This window comes from Lactuca virosa, chromosome 7 (genome assembly GCF_052849685.1).
Source record: "Lactuca virosa cultivar CGN04683 chromosome 7, Lactuca_virosa_CGN04683_v6, whole genome shotgun sequence".
Lineage (NCBI taxonomy): Eukaryota > Viridiplantae > Streptophyta > Magnoliopsida > Asterales > Asteraceae > Lactuca > Lactuca virosa.
The window spans coordinates 68,903,396-68,920,099 of NC_136432.1; the positions used below are offsets into that span (position 1 = coordinate 68,903,396).

A 16,704-nucleotide genomic window follows, 5' to 3' on the forward strand; every position below is an offset into this window, starting at 1 on the left:
TTTTTGTTTTTTAGTAATTATATGGTTAGATTAATTTGGTTCCAAAATAAAACAGGGTTGTACATTATGTCTAACAAATATATTAAAAAAAAATAGTAAACATCATTATTTAAACAAATATTCAAGTCAAATTACAAGAGCAATAATACAAGTTTGGGATTAAGTCAAATTGATTTAAAATAGGGAAGCCAAAAGCTCAAAAGCCTCAAACTGCTCCGCGGTCAAGAGTAGAATGCAAAGTGAAGTTTGGACTGTTTGGTCCTTGACCATCTGACGCTTAAAAAATGCCAAATGCATCACCCGTGCATCATTTCTTCAATTATATTATTATTTATTTTAAACTATTTAAACGTGAAAAACTACTTAGCTAATAATCCATAAAGGAAATAATAATTTAAAACAAGGAAAAACTATATAATATTCTTATGAAACAAACTAAGATAAAAAAAAAATATAATTTTGAAAAAAAGGTAAATTTTTTATAACAATTAAGTTTTGGTATGTTTATTTTAGGGAACCAACTACTTTATTTGGTATTCAAAGATAAATAAGTAATATATAAGTGCTCGTAGCATTATATATATATATATATATATATATATATATATATATATATATATATATATATATATATATATATATATGCATTTGTTGATTTCAAATAGACATTTTCTAAAGCACATTGATAATTTTAATATTAAAACGTTTTACTTATAAAAAGATATTCATGTGAAGGTAGATTATCTTCAACGTTAACCATAATAAAGACTAATTTATATTAATATTTTTTTCCCTTTTCAATAAAAAATTGCTTGTATGAACGATTCCCATGACGGATTGAATGTCGATACATATTATGAGTTAGATTAACATCTTATCATTTTCTTTTCAAAAGTTTCTTTAGTGACTTTTTCCTAAAGTTTACATACCATTCAATAGTCATCCACAATTATTCTAGAAAAAACAGTCTATTTCAATATAAAAATAGAAATCAATCATATCAGCAAAACACAATTTGTGTCTTCTAATCCACACATATTTATTAAAATCTTAGATTGCTCTAACAATAAATAAAGGCGAAAGAATCGAATGCATAACATAACACACACAAGGATATATATATATATATATATATATATATATATATATATATATATATATATATATATATATATATGTTACTTTTGCATATGCAGTTTACCGAATGAATCCATGATGATTTTCAACATGAGATTACGTCTTTGACAAACATAAATATGTTGATATCAACCTATTAATTAACATGTTGAAATAGATTCAGATTAAATTAGAATGAGATTTTTAATCTATTAATAAACGGATTAAATCTGAATCCACACAGATTAAGAGGTTGAAATAAGTTGGAAATCTCCTGATTGAGATTTTCAATCAATTTTAACAAACGGGTTGAACCGGAAACCACTCAGATCAAGCATACTAGGTCTATGTGAGAGCATGAGATGGTTGACTTAGAATGGTTACCTTGAGTGGTGAAGGGGCAGGTATTTCGTTAGTCGTGAATGCAACGAAGGAATCTTTTTGATGGTTACATTCACCAAAAACTATAAAAAAAAAAGTAAAAAAATTAAAATAAAATAAAATAAATTTACGCTCTGTATGAACTTTTTCAAAACTGCTTGCTAAAACTTGTAATTAGTTAAAGTTTATTATCTATATAATTATTTGGCATGATTATTTATTGTACCTAACGTTGACTATAGAAATTTGAAAAAAAAAATATTTTATGTAGTTATTTGTTGTACAAAAAGATTAAGAATATATATGTTTTTTTTTCTTGACATGCGTAACATTTATATAAATATAAGTAACGGTTTAGCAACTTGATTTCTTTTTTTTTTTGAACATTAATACAAATATATACAAAACTATTCCTAAATTATTTCACAGATGTCCACAGTGGGACATGCACCTTCGACCTCAAGGAGGGAGGACACACCGAATACCGTTGGCTTAGTAGTAACTTGATTACTTAAACAACACAAGTATTCTTTTATTTGTTTACAAATAGGAGCTACATTTGCGAGTCAAGCGAATGTGCCGTTGCTAGATCTGATCGAATGTTTACAAGATCACATGTACATCTATTATTATGTATACTCAGTTGTTTGACCCTATGAATAAAAGTAGAAAATTTTCAATATGTTTTATTTAATTAAAAGTTGAAATCGATTCTTTAAAATATCCATAGCTATTGAGGGACATAGATGACTTTTGTCTATCTATGCACGATTATAAAAAGGTGCTTTATGTATTTATTATAAAATTTTATTTTCTATTATGATAGTAGATTTGAAGAAAAAAAAACTCAAATAACTCAAACTCGTTTGAATAACAATCTTTCTTATAGAAAACACATCTCAAGGATCTAAATCTCACACCCATTTCTATGATGCGATTAACCCTATGACAGCGACGTTTACATCTGCATCTACTTCATAACTTCATTGACGGTGAAACTCCAAAGGGTAAGGTAATCAATTTCTTTATGATTTTTTCTTGATTGTATTTGATTAGAGCAAAAGTAATTGTGCCAATTATTTGAGTTCTAGTGATATCGATCGGGTGGTTTTTAAGAATGCATATGAATGGGAGTGTCGTATTGGGAACAGGATAAAAGAATATGATCAATATTACTACAAATGATCCTACTAAAACTAGTATCAATGCAAAATCAAAACCTAATGCAGAATCATTAGAAAGATTGTCTTGTACCCTATATATGATAGCAACTTTCCACCACACATGGACACACAAGATATGTGGACTACTGGAACTGGAACCACAACCGGATTTAATGAAACGTTTCGGTTAGCGGTTCTCTCTTATAACAAAACAGGTCCATGTTCCAAAACCGGTTCGGTTCCACAAAAAACGGGTTAAAAAACCGGAACCAGTTTTTAAAATTCTGTAACTCACTCATATGAAGTCATAGTTACTTGATTTTTTTCCAACATGTAATTTAGTGTTTGTAATTTATTTTAGACTATAACAAATCATATTTTGGTTAAATATTGAATCACATACAAACCCCAGAAGACAGCATATCAATGTTGCGTTTTTTCTGTTTCAGGACGTTTTTTTATGTTGTCCCGGTTTTCAAAATACCGTAACTCACTCATATGAAGTCGGAATTACTTGATTTTTTTTTCAACATGTAATTTAGTGTTTGTAATTCATTTTAGACCGTAAAAAAACATATTTTGGTTAAATATTTAATCATATACAAGCCCCGGAATACAGCATATCAACACTGCATTTTTTTTTATTTGAGCATGTTTTTTGTCCCGGTTTTTAAAATATTGTAACTCACTCATGTGAAGTCGGAATTTCTTGATTTTTTTCCAATATGTAATTTAGTATTTGTACTTTATTTTAGAATGTAAAAAGTCATACTTTAGTTAAATATTGAATCTAATACAAGTTCGGAAAAACAACATATCAATGCAGCGTTCGTACACCAACTAATCCCCCGCTGTAAACATGAGGCACCTCATTGTTGGAATCTGAAAGTGAACCTCTAGCAATCCTAAATCCTTTTGTCAATTCCGAAGTCAGATGTAGTTCCGAAGTGAAGTCTTCTCCGGAATTTGTTAGTGTCCGGACCTGATGTTAAGTTGGTGATGTGAAGAAAGAGAGTGAAGGCATTCTGGAATGAACTTTGTGTCCGGAATGTTTGCTATTCCAAAATCTGTATTTTGTCTTTATGCATTAAATGTATTTGTCTTTTGTTTGATTTAACTAGTCATAGGACTTAGCTTTATTTGTCAAACACGGATATTCAGAGTGTCAGATGTAACACTTTTATCCAGTCATATGTTTGTAATCAGTTAGTACCATGTTTCATGTACTCCTATTTATAGGAGCATTCAATATTAAATCACATGACTGATTTTGTTCAAACCTTTTAGCAATATCTTATTTACTTCACTCACTTTACAACATTCTCTTTGTTCTTCATTTATTAACCTTACTTTGATCTTTATTCTCATTCTTCATTTATGGCTTGAACATTTGTTGAATACGTTAACTCAGACTTGACTGGTCTATCCAGACTTGAATAGAATATTCATTAGTAAGCATACATTGATCTTAAAGTATTAACTCAAGGTTTGAGTTTTCAAACCTTGTTCGTGCGTATTAGATCAATTTGTTCTCTCAATTGGTATCAGAGCTTGAGTGGTTGTCCTTTGAATCCATAAGATCAGATTATAGTTGGTTGGAAATTACCTTGGTATTTCAACCATTTCTGTGTTAAGGATAAAAGTTCTTCTATATACCACTTTTGCTTGAAGATACCTTAACTTCAATGGCTGCTTCTAATACTCAACAAATGATTTCAATGCAAATCGCAAATAGTGTGGGTGACCCTACACGTGCCCCACTGCTAGTTGTGGAAGAATATGATCACTGGAAATTAGAATGGAAAGATTTTTACTTGCTAAAGAGAAAGGTGAAGATATTTGGAGATCCGTCAAAGAAGGTCCTCATGTTCCTGTGAGAACGGTTGTGAGAGATATTGTTGCTTAGCTTATGGGTCAAGATGAGGCTCGTCCAGCTCCTCTAACTGCAGATGATATTGAGAAGTTGCATGCTGATCAAGTTGCTTTCTCGGAAATGGTGTTTGGTGTTCCTCCCTCACTCTTTGAACACATTAAGTTGTGTAAATCAGCAAAAGATATTTGGGACACTCTTCAAGACCTAATCGAAGGTTCGGAAAACATGAAAGACAAGCATCTCACCTCAGTTGTCAATGATTTTGACACCTTCACTACCACTCCTAGTGAATCAGTGGCCTCAGCCTCTAACCGTTACCGAATCGTACTCACCAACATGACTGCTCATGGGATTGTCCGAACTGCCTTGGAGTACAATCTCAAGTTCATAAACAATCTCGGTAAAGGATGGGGAAATGTGAAATCTTGTCTTCAAAGTAATGGTTCTTTGAAAAAGTTAAAGCTTTATCAACTTTTTGATGAACTTCAAGGACATGAATCAAATGTTGCTCAAACTATAAGGGAACTCTCCGAAGCTCCTCTTGCTCTTGTCTGTTCCTTTGAACCAACCGTTCCAAACACATCCACTTCGGACCTCTTCAAACTCGTTGTTCCATATGTTCAGTCCTCATTACCTGTCTTACCCACACAGAACTATCCTATAGATGATTCTGAAGCCATGGACTCTGAACTCCGTTTTCAACAGGAGTTTGCTCTACTTTCCATGAAATACAAACGTCCTTTCAATCCCTCTTAAAAACCATACCAAAATCGATTTCATTCTCCTCACCAAAACAATCCTCAACCATACTCAGCTCTGGAACCACAACCAACTCCGGAAAATCCTCCCGCATACAAACCAAACATTACTAAGCCAAACTCTACTCCGGAACCACCACAGAATCCAAAATCCGACAAACCGAAAATTGTGTGTTACAAGTGTCGAGATGCAAACCACTTTGCTAAAGATTTCCTGGCTGAAGCTCCGCAAAAACCAAAGATCAAGGACTCTGCTTACTACGCCCGAAGAGCTCAAGAGATGGCAGAAAGTGAAAAAGCTTTCGTAACTACTATATCAAGGGATGTTGAAGGATATTGGTCATCCGGAGATGATGATGACATGGTGACTGGAAGAAACATGTGCTTGATGGCAAGACAAACAGTTGAATGTGATGAAGGGTATTCGTCATCTGGGTCAGAAGATGAAGATGATGTTGCTGAACCACACTACTGCTACATGGCCACCAACGATCCACCTGGTTGAAGCATCATTTAGCAGGTAAAATCTATGACTATTGATAATAATTTTGATCTTTCTCTTTGTGAACCTTATCTAACCCAGATCCAAACAGATATGAGCACCATTTATAAAGCCTATGAGTCTTCCATAGAATCCAGTGAGAAGAAGGAGTGTGAATTAAATCGTCTTAGGTTACGTTTTGAGGATAAAAAAATTGAAAATCGAGTCTTTAGAGCATGAGCTTGTAATGTCAAAAGATGAATGTATCATTTTGAAAGACAAATGTGAAATCACCTACTCTGAAAGAAATGTCTTAATTTCTGATAACAAACGTCTCAATTCTAAGAGAGATGCGTTGCATAATTCTATTAACATGCTTGAAGCAAACGAATGGATGACTCATAATTTTCGTCATCCATGGTCAAAAGCTTATGGTCTCGGAAGCGAGTTTACGAAAACAATTGCTCGTCCCTTGAAGGAATTGCAAAATTTGACATTCATGGGAGAGGTTCCGAACATCAAACATTCGGACACCCCTATTTCTCCCTTGTCACCCCTTCTTGAGACCACAGATCACTTTGTGTCCCTAATTCCTGAGTTTCAACCAATTGTTGTCAAGTGTCCCGATTCCACGCCTCTTCCGCCTCTGATAAACCTGGACCTGAATCGGACCACATAATTCCATCACAGTGTTTCAAATTACGTAGATCACATTCCGAAACATAATCCTCCTAACAACTGTGTTGTTGAAGAAATTATTCTGGTGACAACTGAAACTGTTACCTCTGAGTTTGTATGGGCATCCTTAGATGATAATGTTAAAACCTCAAGCTGTGTCTCCTCTGATTCTTGCGAATCAGATTCCTTAGTAATCTCAAAAACAAATTTGGTTCCCATTAATTCTGATTTTAGCAATCCATCTGCAGGACAAACTTCAAAATCTTCATCTCACAAAAAGGATATTGTAGATCCTAAAGTGGAAGCTCGAAATGCTCACAAAAAGGAAGTTAAGACTGGACAAAATTCAAGGTTCCTTGAGAACTCCAAAAAGAGTGTATCTCGGAATTCTCAGTCATCAACCCATAGTCAAAACTCCTTCACACCCACTAAGATCCTCAAGAGACCTTCTAATTCTCTCAGTCCTGTAGAACCAAAGAAAGTGGTCAGTACCACTCGGCCTAAATCTTGTGTGAATACCATGTCTGTACAAAACACCTCTCCTCTGACTGTTTTATCTGCTTTCATTGCTAAATCTGATGGCATAATTTTTAAACCCAAAATTTCGAAAACAAATGTGTCATCAAGCAAATCAAAAATTGCTAAGAAAACAAAGTTTTCAAAATCTTCAAAGCAAAATCTTGTGTGGAAAGTCAAATCTCACATTGATGAAACAACAGTTCCGGAGGTCACAATTGTTCCCACCACTCCAGAAGTCAATGGTCCAAAGAAAATTGTTCATAACCCTCAAGTCATTGAATATGACTACTGGATAGATGAAAAGACATTAACCTTTTGTCTGTTTCCTAAGAACTCAAAAAATATTCCCAGGAAACACAAAGTTGTTCCGAAGTCACAATCAAAGTCCAAAGCCCAAGCCTATGTCCCTAAACCTAACTCGGAGCCTAAAAGCTCCACCACTCACTAATTTTGCAGGCACTTTGTGTTTCAGAGCAAGAAACAATATGGTATATTATTAGTGCTTGATCCATGCACATGACGGGGCAGAAAGACTTTCTGCGGGATCTCAAGCTTTCTCCAAACGCTGGTTACATGACGTATGGCAACAACTCAAATAATTCTCAAATTCGTGGTTACAGAATTCTCACCAATGGAAACTTCTCTATCTAAAATTGTGGATTATGTAGCTGACCTTAAACATAATTTGATAAGTGTAGCTCAACTCACTGATTCAAATCGACGTGTTGAATTTTGCAAGAAGCACAACTATGTAATGACTGAAGACCGAAAAGGGTGCTTAATCAAGTCAAATCGCAAAAAGAACATGTACCCACTCGACATCAACATGATTATTGGCAAACCACAACTCTGCCTTCTCTCCAAAGCCGTTCCTGACGTCAGTTGGCTATGGCACCGAAGGCTCGCTCATCTGAACTTTTGGTACATGAATGATCTCATATTTGGTGAAATGATGAGAGGTCTACCTCTTCTCAAATTTAAAAACGATCACTTATGTGCTGCATGTGAGTGTGGAAAGCAATCGAAGAAAGGACATCCTGTTATCATAGAAAAATCAATCTTGGAACCATTGGAGCTTCTACACATTGATCTTTGTGGACCATCCGCTGTAAAGAGTCTTCTTCATAAGAAATACATTCTTGTGATTGTTGACGACTTTACAAGGTTCACTTGGGTCTTCTTCCTTAGACTGAAGTCTGAAACAACCTCTGAACTCATCAATTTTATCAAAGGAATTGAAGTCCTCATCAAACTTCCTGTTAGGCGTTTCCGAAGTGATAATGGCTTGGAATTCACCAATGGAACCATTGAGAAATTCCTCACCGAGAAAGGAATTGATCACAACTTCTCAGCACCATACACTCCACAACAGAACAGTGTAGTTGAAAGACGCAATAGAACTCTTGTTGAAGCTGCTCGATCCATGATTAACTTGGCAAATCTGCCACTCTACCTCTGGGGTGAAGTCGTATCAACTACATGCTTCACTCAAAATCGGAGTATCATCAATCAACGCCTCAACATGACACCGTATGAAGCAATGAATGGTCGGAAGCCAACAATCTCGTTTCTTCATGTTTTCGGATGCAGAGCTTCATCAAGAACAACCGTGATCAGCTTACCAAGTTCCAACCTAAGGTTGATGAAGCCATCTTCCTTGGGTACTCTTCCAAATCAAAGGCTTACAGAGTTCTTAATCGGAGAACTCGTGTTCTGGAAGAAAGATTTGATGTTAGATTCGATGACAATTTCATTCAGAATTCTGGCCCACCCCATGTTACAACTCACATTATAGAGTCCGATGCTCCAGCGCCAGGATGTCCGAACCAACAAACAATCCTTGAAGTTGATTTTAAAACTCTCTTTGGACCTTCCGAAACCGCCCTTGATTCGAAATCTCGAACAAGGCAAATCTCAACTGCGGAAGCTCCTGTTTCTCAAAATGTCTCCGGTCCAATCCCAAGTCTTTCTCCATTTGATTTCGAACCGTTTCAACCCTCTCAAGTTGAGGGGTAGAATGGTCAATCCTCTCTTGAATCAAATATGGATGGTTTTCTAGATGCGGCTGCTGATTTCGACGACTCCAATCCTATCAACATTAATGACAACGAAAATTTCTTTGAGTTCCCTTCTGATGATGATGTCAACCTCTCCGATTCAGAAGTTCAGGGGGAGCATCACCCCCAAGTTCAAACCATTCAGGGGGAGCAACTCAATCCTACTGTTAATATTGGATCGACTGCTGTACAAGAACTTCCAAGGTTACACGCTTGGACCAAGGATCATCCTCTGAACCAAGTAATCGGAAACCCAAACGCTGGTGTACAAACTAGATCTGCTGCAAGTCTTTAAAATGGATGTCATTTTTCGGCATTTATCTCTATGGTTGAACCCAAATCCATTAAAGAAGCACTTGAACACGCTAATTAGATTACAGCCATGCAGGAAGAATTGGCTGAATTTGATAGAAATGAAGTTTGGTCTCTCGTCCCTCCCCCTCAGAATCATCCCATTGTCAGTACTAGATGGGTGTTTCGCAACAAGTTAGATGACGCAGGAGTTATTATTCGAAATAAAGCAAGATTGGTGGCTAAAGTATTTACACAGATTGAAGGGCTTGACTACGATGAGACCTTTGATCTTGTTGCACGTCTTGAAGCCATCAGAATCTTTCTTGCCTATGCTGCTCACAAAGGCTTCAAAATTTACCAAATGGATGTTAAGAGTGCTTTTCTTAATTGTGAACTTGACACTGAAGTATATCTTCAACAGCCTCCCGGTTTTGTTAATCTCTCATTTCCGAACTACTGTTACAAACTTCGGAAGGCAGTCTATGGCCTCAAGCAAGCTCCTCGCGCATGGTACGAGACTCTCACTGACTTCCTCAAGCGCTCCGATTTCCAAAGAGGTATTCTAGATCCTATGTCACACCCCACAACCAGAACGGCGGAAACGTTCAGGGGTGGAGGACGTCATGTACAGTATCACAACAAAGTATAGTAGTAAACAAGCAACAACATCATCCATCGCATTAATAATATAATTTCATACAAGTGTGTTTTGTGAAGTTTATAAGACACCAAAAAATGTAAATCAAAAATAAGAGATGAGTCTTGAACGAGCTTCAACTTCTCAAAACTTGGCATCGGTACCTGTCTACTGATGACCTGAGAATACAAGTTATTTTGAAAGAGTTTATCAGCTTTAAAGCTGGTGAGTTCATAAGCATTTTAGTGTCATTGTTTGTATGAAAGTGCTTGTAAGTACTTGATGTATAAGTTTGTAAATGTTTGTAAATGTTTGTATCTCCTAGAAAATCCTATATTTTCTACTAAACGTAGCCTTCTACCAAGGCATCAAATGAAATGTATGTTTGTTTCTTGTAAGAGTGTATATTTTCCCAAGTGTGACTATCATTATCCAAAAATATAGTTTTACATTACCTTTTATGTGAAAATATCACAATGTGAATGCAATGGGGAAATAATAAAGTAATGTAGTGTTGTATTATAGTAACTACTTCTGTACTTTCTACCTTAATCCGGCCGTTAATTAAGGTTAAATGTGAAATGGTTGCACCATACTATCGACTAATAACACGAAGATGAAAGACGTCGGAAGAAATGACATTTGGCACCCGTAGACTTGCAAGTCCCATTGTAGCTAACAGCAAGGTGTAGGATAGTCAATCCAGTATAGATCTATACGCAAATTCACGCTCTCCCTCCAGGAGAATTCTGGCTACAAATCGAGCCATGACAGGTGATGCCATGCCCTGAATGATGGTTCACATTTATGTTATTGTATACTTGTATATGTAATGTATGTACTAGCTGTATTGTATGTTCTCTCTGTCTAGTATGTATGTATGTTCTCTCTGTTTCTCATAATAGTATCTTCTCTTGTATAATGTATAGTATGTACTAGCTGTATTGTATGTTCTCTCTGTCTAGTATGTATGTATGTATGTTCTCTTAGTTTCTCATAATAGTATGTTCTCTTTGTTTCTCATAATAGTATGTATTGACTCATGTATGAACCGACTCTTTGTATGTTTCATTGTTCTAGTAATAGTATTAGTAACTTCCTAAACTATACCTATTATAGTTTACTAGTAATGTTGTTTGTATGAATGAACATGATTGTATACCTTTGCTACCCAAAGGTATTGAACTGAATGAAGGAACTTTTATATCTATATACATATAAATAATATATAACTAAGATTCAAACGACCTTCGGACAAACAACATATACCCTAAGTCCACAACCAAACAAGGAACAGGAGGTAAGGTGAGTTATCAGTCCTAAGTCCTTTCAATCCTACTTATATAACTATATTTATATAGGTACGCATTTGACAAAGTATAAGTTTAAAAGAGTTTAATAAAAGTATTTAGCATGTAAAAGAGTTTTTAAAATGATTTGAAGTAGTTTGTTTGATAACACAGTTTGAAAAGTAAGAAATTCACTTGTTTGGTAGTTATTAATCACATGTGATTGATGTAATAACTATAATGTTTCAACTTGTATCCCCCCCATAAAAGCATTTAAAATCATTTAAAAGGTTGATTAAGGGGTATGAACTCACCTGTAGTGAGTGGTTTGGATGAACGGATGGTATAGGATGCTAAGTGTCAAGTGAAGACTTGAGCACACACACGGATCCTATTTAACATATAATGACACATATATGTATCTAATTAGTCAATTAACAACTAATTAAGCAAGTAAAGACACCCTAGGACATGGAAAACACTTGATTAAAGTGCTAGGAGTACCAAAGGGTTGCATCTAAGGGGAGTATGGCCTCTCATTGGAGTTTATGGCCAATATGGGTGTATCACATGAGTTTACGGCCCAGGGTAATTTCCCCATGAGTTTACGGCCGTAAACTCATGGTATTTTGTACCAATTTGTGATATAAGGTCTTACAAGTCATAATGAAGTATTCTTTGATCAAGTCTAAGCCTTAGGAAGGATTGGTGGCACATATGCACCATTAACTAGTGTTTACGGCCCAAGGTGATTGCCTTGGCCGTAAACACCGTTTGTTCTTGGTTCTTTTGATGTTTAGGGTCCTATACTCTTCTTGGAAGTGATCTAGACTTGGTTCCAAGGCTTTGGAAGGGACTAGGGCTCATATTGCCCCCTTTATTAGGGTTTACGGCCCAAGGAGATTGCCTTGGCCGTAAACACCTTATGATCTTGTTTTCTTGATGTTTTCTAGGTGTAAACTAAGTGATTCAAGCATATAACAAGCTAAGGTAAGAGTACTTACAATATAGAAGCTTGTAAGGGTGTTTAAAGTCCAAGAACACTAGTGTGTGTTCTTGGTGTTCTTGGTGAAATGAAGAACACTTGAAGATCTATCAAAATGAAGAAATTTCATGGATGAAATCATGTACAATCACTAGATGTTGTAGTATATCAACTAATCAAGGAAAGAAACACTTACAAAGTTGAAGATCAAGAAGAAAAATCGGATGCTACTTGAGAGAGAATCACTTCTAGGCTGGAAAATGGTAAAATGACTAAAAATGACTAAGTCTCATATTTATACCTTAGAGTTTACGGCCGTAAACTCCATTTTATGGCCGTAAACTCCAAACTCTTGGAGTTTTGAGACTTAAATGTTGCACAATAAACTCTAGAGTATACTTCCTATTATTACCTCTTGAAGGTACTAGGCTTTAGAACACTCAAACAGGCTCTAAACAGTGCTAAAAGTTAACAGAAATAAGTCTGACTTCTATTGAAGTGAATGGTTGTACAAGATAGAAATTTCGAGTTGTCACATCCTACCCTGTCCCGAAGGTCGAATGGAAAGCACCTCATGCTGGTTCAAATTTATGTGGACGACATCATTTTTGGATCTACGGATTCATCAGTGGTTGCTAACTTTGCTAAACTAATGATCAATCGATTCCAAATGAGCATGAATCGGGAGTTAAGCTTCTTTCTTGGTCTCCAAGTCAAACAGACTAACAGAGGAATTTTCATTCACCAAGAGAAGTATATTTCGGAACTCCTCAAAAAGTACTCAATGGACACCTGTGCCTCAGCCAAGGTACCCATGGGCTTCGGACACAAGATCTTTGCCGACCCTTCAGGTGTAGCAGTTGATGAAAAGAAGTACAGAGGAATGATTGGATCCCTGCTCTATCTCACAGCAAGTCGTCCGGACATCATGTTTGAAACATGTTTGTGTGCCAGATTTCAATTCAACCCTAAGATGTCTCATCTCTTGGCTGTGAAACAAATTTTACGATATCTCAAAGGTACAAAGAGTCTCGGAATCTGGTACCCAGCAAATGAGAGCTTCCTACTTCAAGCATATTCAGATTCAAACTATGGTGGTCTTCAATTAGATAGAAAAAGAACATCAGGTGGATGTCAATTCTTAGGTGGTCGATTGGTTAGTTGGTCATCCAAGAAACAGAACAGCATTGCATTCTCTACAGTCGAAGTTGAATACATTGCTGCTGCCAGCTGTACCTCTCAAGTTCTATGGATGAAGTCTCAACTTTTGGATTATGGTTACCGCTTTCAACACATTCCTATCTATTATGATTCTCAAACTGCCATTGCGATTTAACACAATCCAATTCAACACTCCATGACAAAGCACAATGACATAAGGTACCATTTCATAAAAGATCATGTTTTAAATGGTAACATTGAACTCATTTTTGTTCCATCTGATGATGAGATTGTTAATGTCTTTACTAAAGCATTAGACGAAACCAAATTCAATGGTTTTCTGAACAATATGGGCATGATGATGCCAGATCCTCAGTTCTTTAAAGAGACTTGTTCTCTTTGGTGGAAGTATTCAAAAGAAAATTGGTTCCAATCTCAAAAGTATTTTTCATCTCGGAACTATTCTCTCCCGGAATACATAGGATCATTTTACTTGTCTTTATTTCTAACCATCACTTGAGTTTAAGCTATACAGTTCATCCTGATTATTTGTTGTTCAAAGTCCACATAGTCACCTTAATCATATTTTGCATCTCGGAATTTACTTCATAAGGTCGTCCCGAAATTCAAATCTGGAAAGGTATTGCACTCAATCTTCCGGAATTTCCTTAATTGACTCCGGAACATTCAAAAACTATTTCGAAATTCTCAACCTTTCACTCCGGATTTTTTTTTTCAAAAATCTTTATTCCGGAATCACAAATAATTTTTGACGTTGGAGCCTCAAACTTCACTCTGGATTGATCATTATTCTGGACCCCTTCTTTAAAATAACATACTCCGGAACACATCCTTTTACCCTCTGGTTTTCAAACTGTCCGAAATTGATCATCCGGAATCCCAAGAGTCCATAAGATGAAACGTTTTTATTGTAACGGTAACTTTTGAGGATCCTTATCTTCCTTGAAACTCGTGCCACGATCGCACGTCTCCAAAAGCAACCATCAAATCGCCATTTAGAGTTTCCTTTCTAAGCTATAATCCACCCTTACCTTTCCTTTCCCAAGTCAACTCACTCCCAAAAACGGTTATTCATTAAATGCTACGCGGTTTATCTTTGGATCCTCATCATTACTTTTCTTAACCCGACCCATTTCACTTACCTATAAATACTCTCCACCATGGCTATAGGGGGAGCTGAGTATAAATCACCATATTTTGGCATTGATTGTGGGGTTTTATCAGGAGGAAAAGAAACCCATAGATTTGGAAGTACGAATTGGTGATAACACAAATGAAAAGGTTATTGGGCATGGTAACAATAGTTTTGGTAGAATATCTTATGCAAATGTGGTGGATGATAGAGGATAGAATGCTTCAAAATAATGTCACATCGGTTTGAAAGTTGATGGTTATTGAGCCAAAGGATCTCATATTGGTAGAAAATACGATTTGTACGGCTCTTGGTAATGTGAGGGAGATAAAACTGAATGCAAACTTGCATAAACGTTGTCAAAATAAAGAGTTTGGGGGCATTGACATACGGTATATTAGAGGAACATAGGTGTTACACCCTCGGTCGACGGCAGAAATGTCGAGCTGTGCGGCGTTTAGGGATGTTGGATCTGAAGACAAATGTATTGAAAAGTACATGAAAGTATAACACAACTGCTTTTTTTATTCATTATTTGACAAAAAGGGGTTACATCGCTCGACCTCCAACACTCCCTAAACATAAACTAAAAAACGAGAAAACGAAATAAAGCTTCCATCAGACAGGTGACGACTTCCTTCAACACTCTACTTCCACTGCTACTCATTTCCTGTGAAAACATGGGTTTTGAAAACGTCAACGTATTGTTGATGAGTTCATCGGTTTTTCGGGTTTCATACTTTTGAGAGTAGTTTTATAACTCTTTAAAAGGGTTTTCATTTAATATATTTTTTTTACATAATATTTCATATATATATATATATATATATATATATATATATATATATATATATATATATATATATATATATATAGAGAGAGAGAGAGAGAGAGAGAGAGAGAGACAGAGAGAGAGAGAGAGAGATAAGTTCAGGTGTTTAAAGTAAGTATTGTGTTATTGTATGCATAAATGTGGGACAATCATTTCAAAAACTTAAATAAGGATATATAATCTTACCTATTAATTAATTTTGTTAATTAAATAAGAATTTAATTAATCCCTAAAATATTGGATTGCTTTCCTTTAAATCCCTTGAAACCGTTACTGCTTCTTTATCACCGATCCATCCCTTCTTTTTCAACCTAACCGATGCCGATGATTGAAGAAGATAAGAGGCTGGAGCTTGCCCGTTCGCCGACCAACACCATCAGCCACCATCGCCACCGAACACCATCAACCACCATCGTTCATCTTCAACAGGTAACATACTCGTGTTTTCCCTTTATTTGGGGATCGACGTTTCTCTCTAGCGACAGTCGTTGCCTTTCCGCCAAAGCCGCCCCTCCTCCAGAAAATTAGTAAGTTTCTCTGCTCAATCTATGAAATCGATTTTTCTGAAACTGAAGTTGAAATCTGAAATCGATTTCAATGTTTCGCCACTTTTTCTCAAAGAAAAAAAGTGCTTGCCCACCTAGCTTGCAATGGAAAGTAGAATTCGCTATGAATATTCAGTTCTACAAACGCCTTTATTTACTTTATTGATGGGGTTCATGTGGGACGCCTTTGCAGGTGGTGTTGATTACAATCTTCTATCACTTTTAAGATTTTCAATTTTGCTCATGGAATTGTGATTAACTGGATAGGGATTTGCAATTGGAAATGGAGTCACTGAACCTGGAATCCAATTCAAGGCAGATGTTGATTTCGCTTTGGAAAATCTGTTAATTACAAAAAAAAATATTACAATAAATTGATTCAAATAGTACCAAAGTGTGAAGAAGCAGCAAACAAATGCGGTAATTTCATTATTTAAGCTTGTTATATTTTCGTTAATGTTGTATATATCCTACAATCATAACTGGAAGTGTAATTCATATGTAATAGAAACAATTGTTGTATAACAGCCTTATGATTTGAGGAAGCAAAGATGTGATGACTTGTCAAAGATAGATGAATTTTTGAACTTGGAATCAGTGAAAAAGGCATTAGGGGTACCAGAGGAAATACACTTTGGGCCGTGTAATGGTGAGGTGTATTGAGCAATGAAGGAAGACATTATGAGAAACCTTGAAGTTGGGATTCCAGTGCTTTTGGAAGATGGTATTCAGATGCTTGTTTATGCTGGGGAATATGATTTTATTTGCAATTGGTTAGGTAA

The 16,704-nt window shown here is 35.8% G+C and overlaps 1 long non-coding RNA gene across 1 annotated transcript; it reads left to right on the forward strand.

Moving 5' to 3' along the window:
• The first annotated feature begins 2,351 nt into the window (after positions 1-2,351).
• On the forward strand, positions 2,352-3,939 carry LOC145123849 (uncharacterized). Its single transcript, XR_013715363.1, has 2 exons — positions 2,352-2,509; positions 3,487-3,939. It is a non-coding gene; the product is annotated as an uncharacterized LOC145123849 (long non-coding RNA).
• Positions 3,940-16,704: the final 12,765 nt, after the last annotated feature.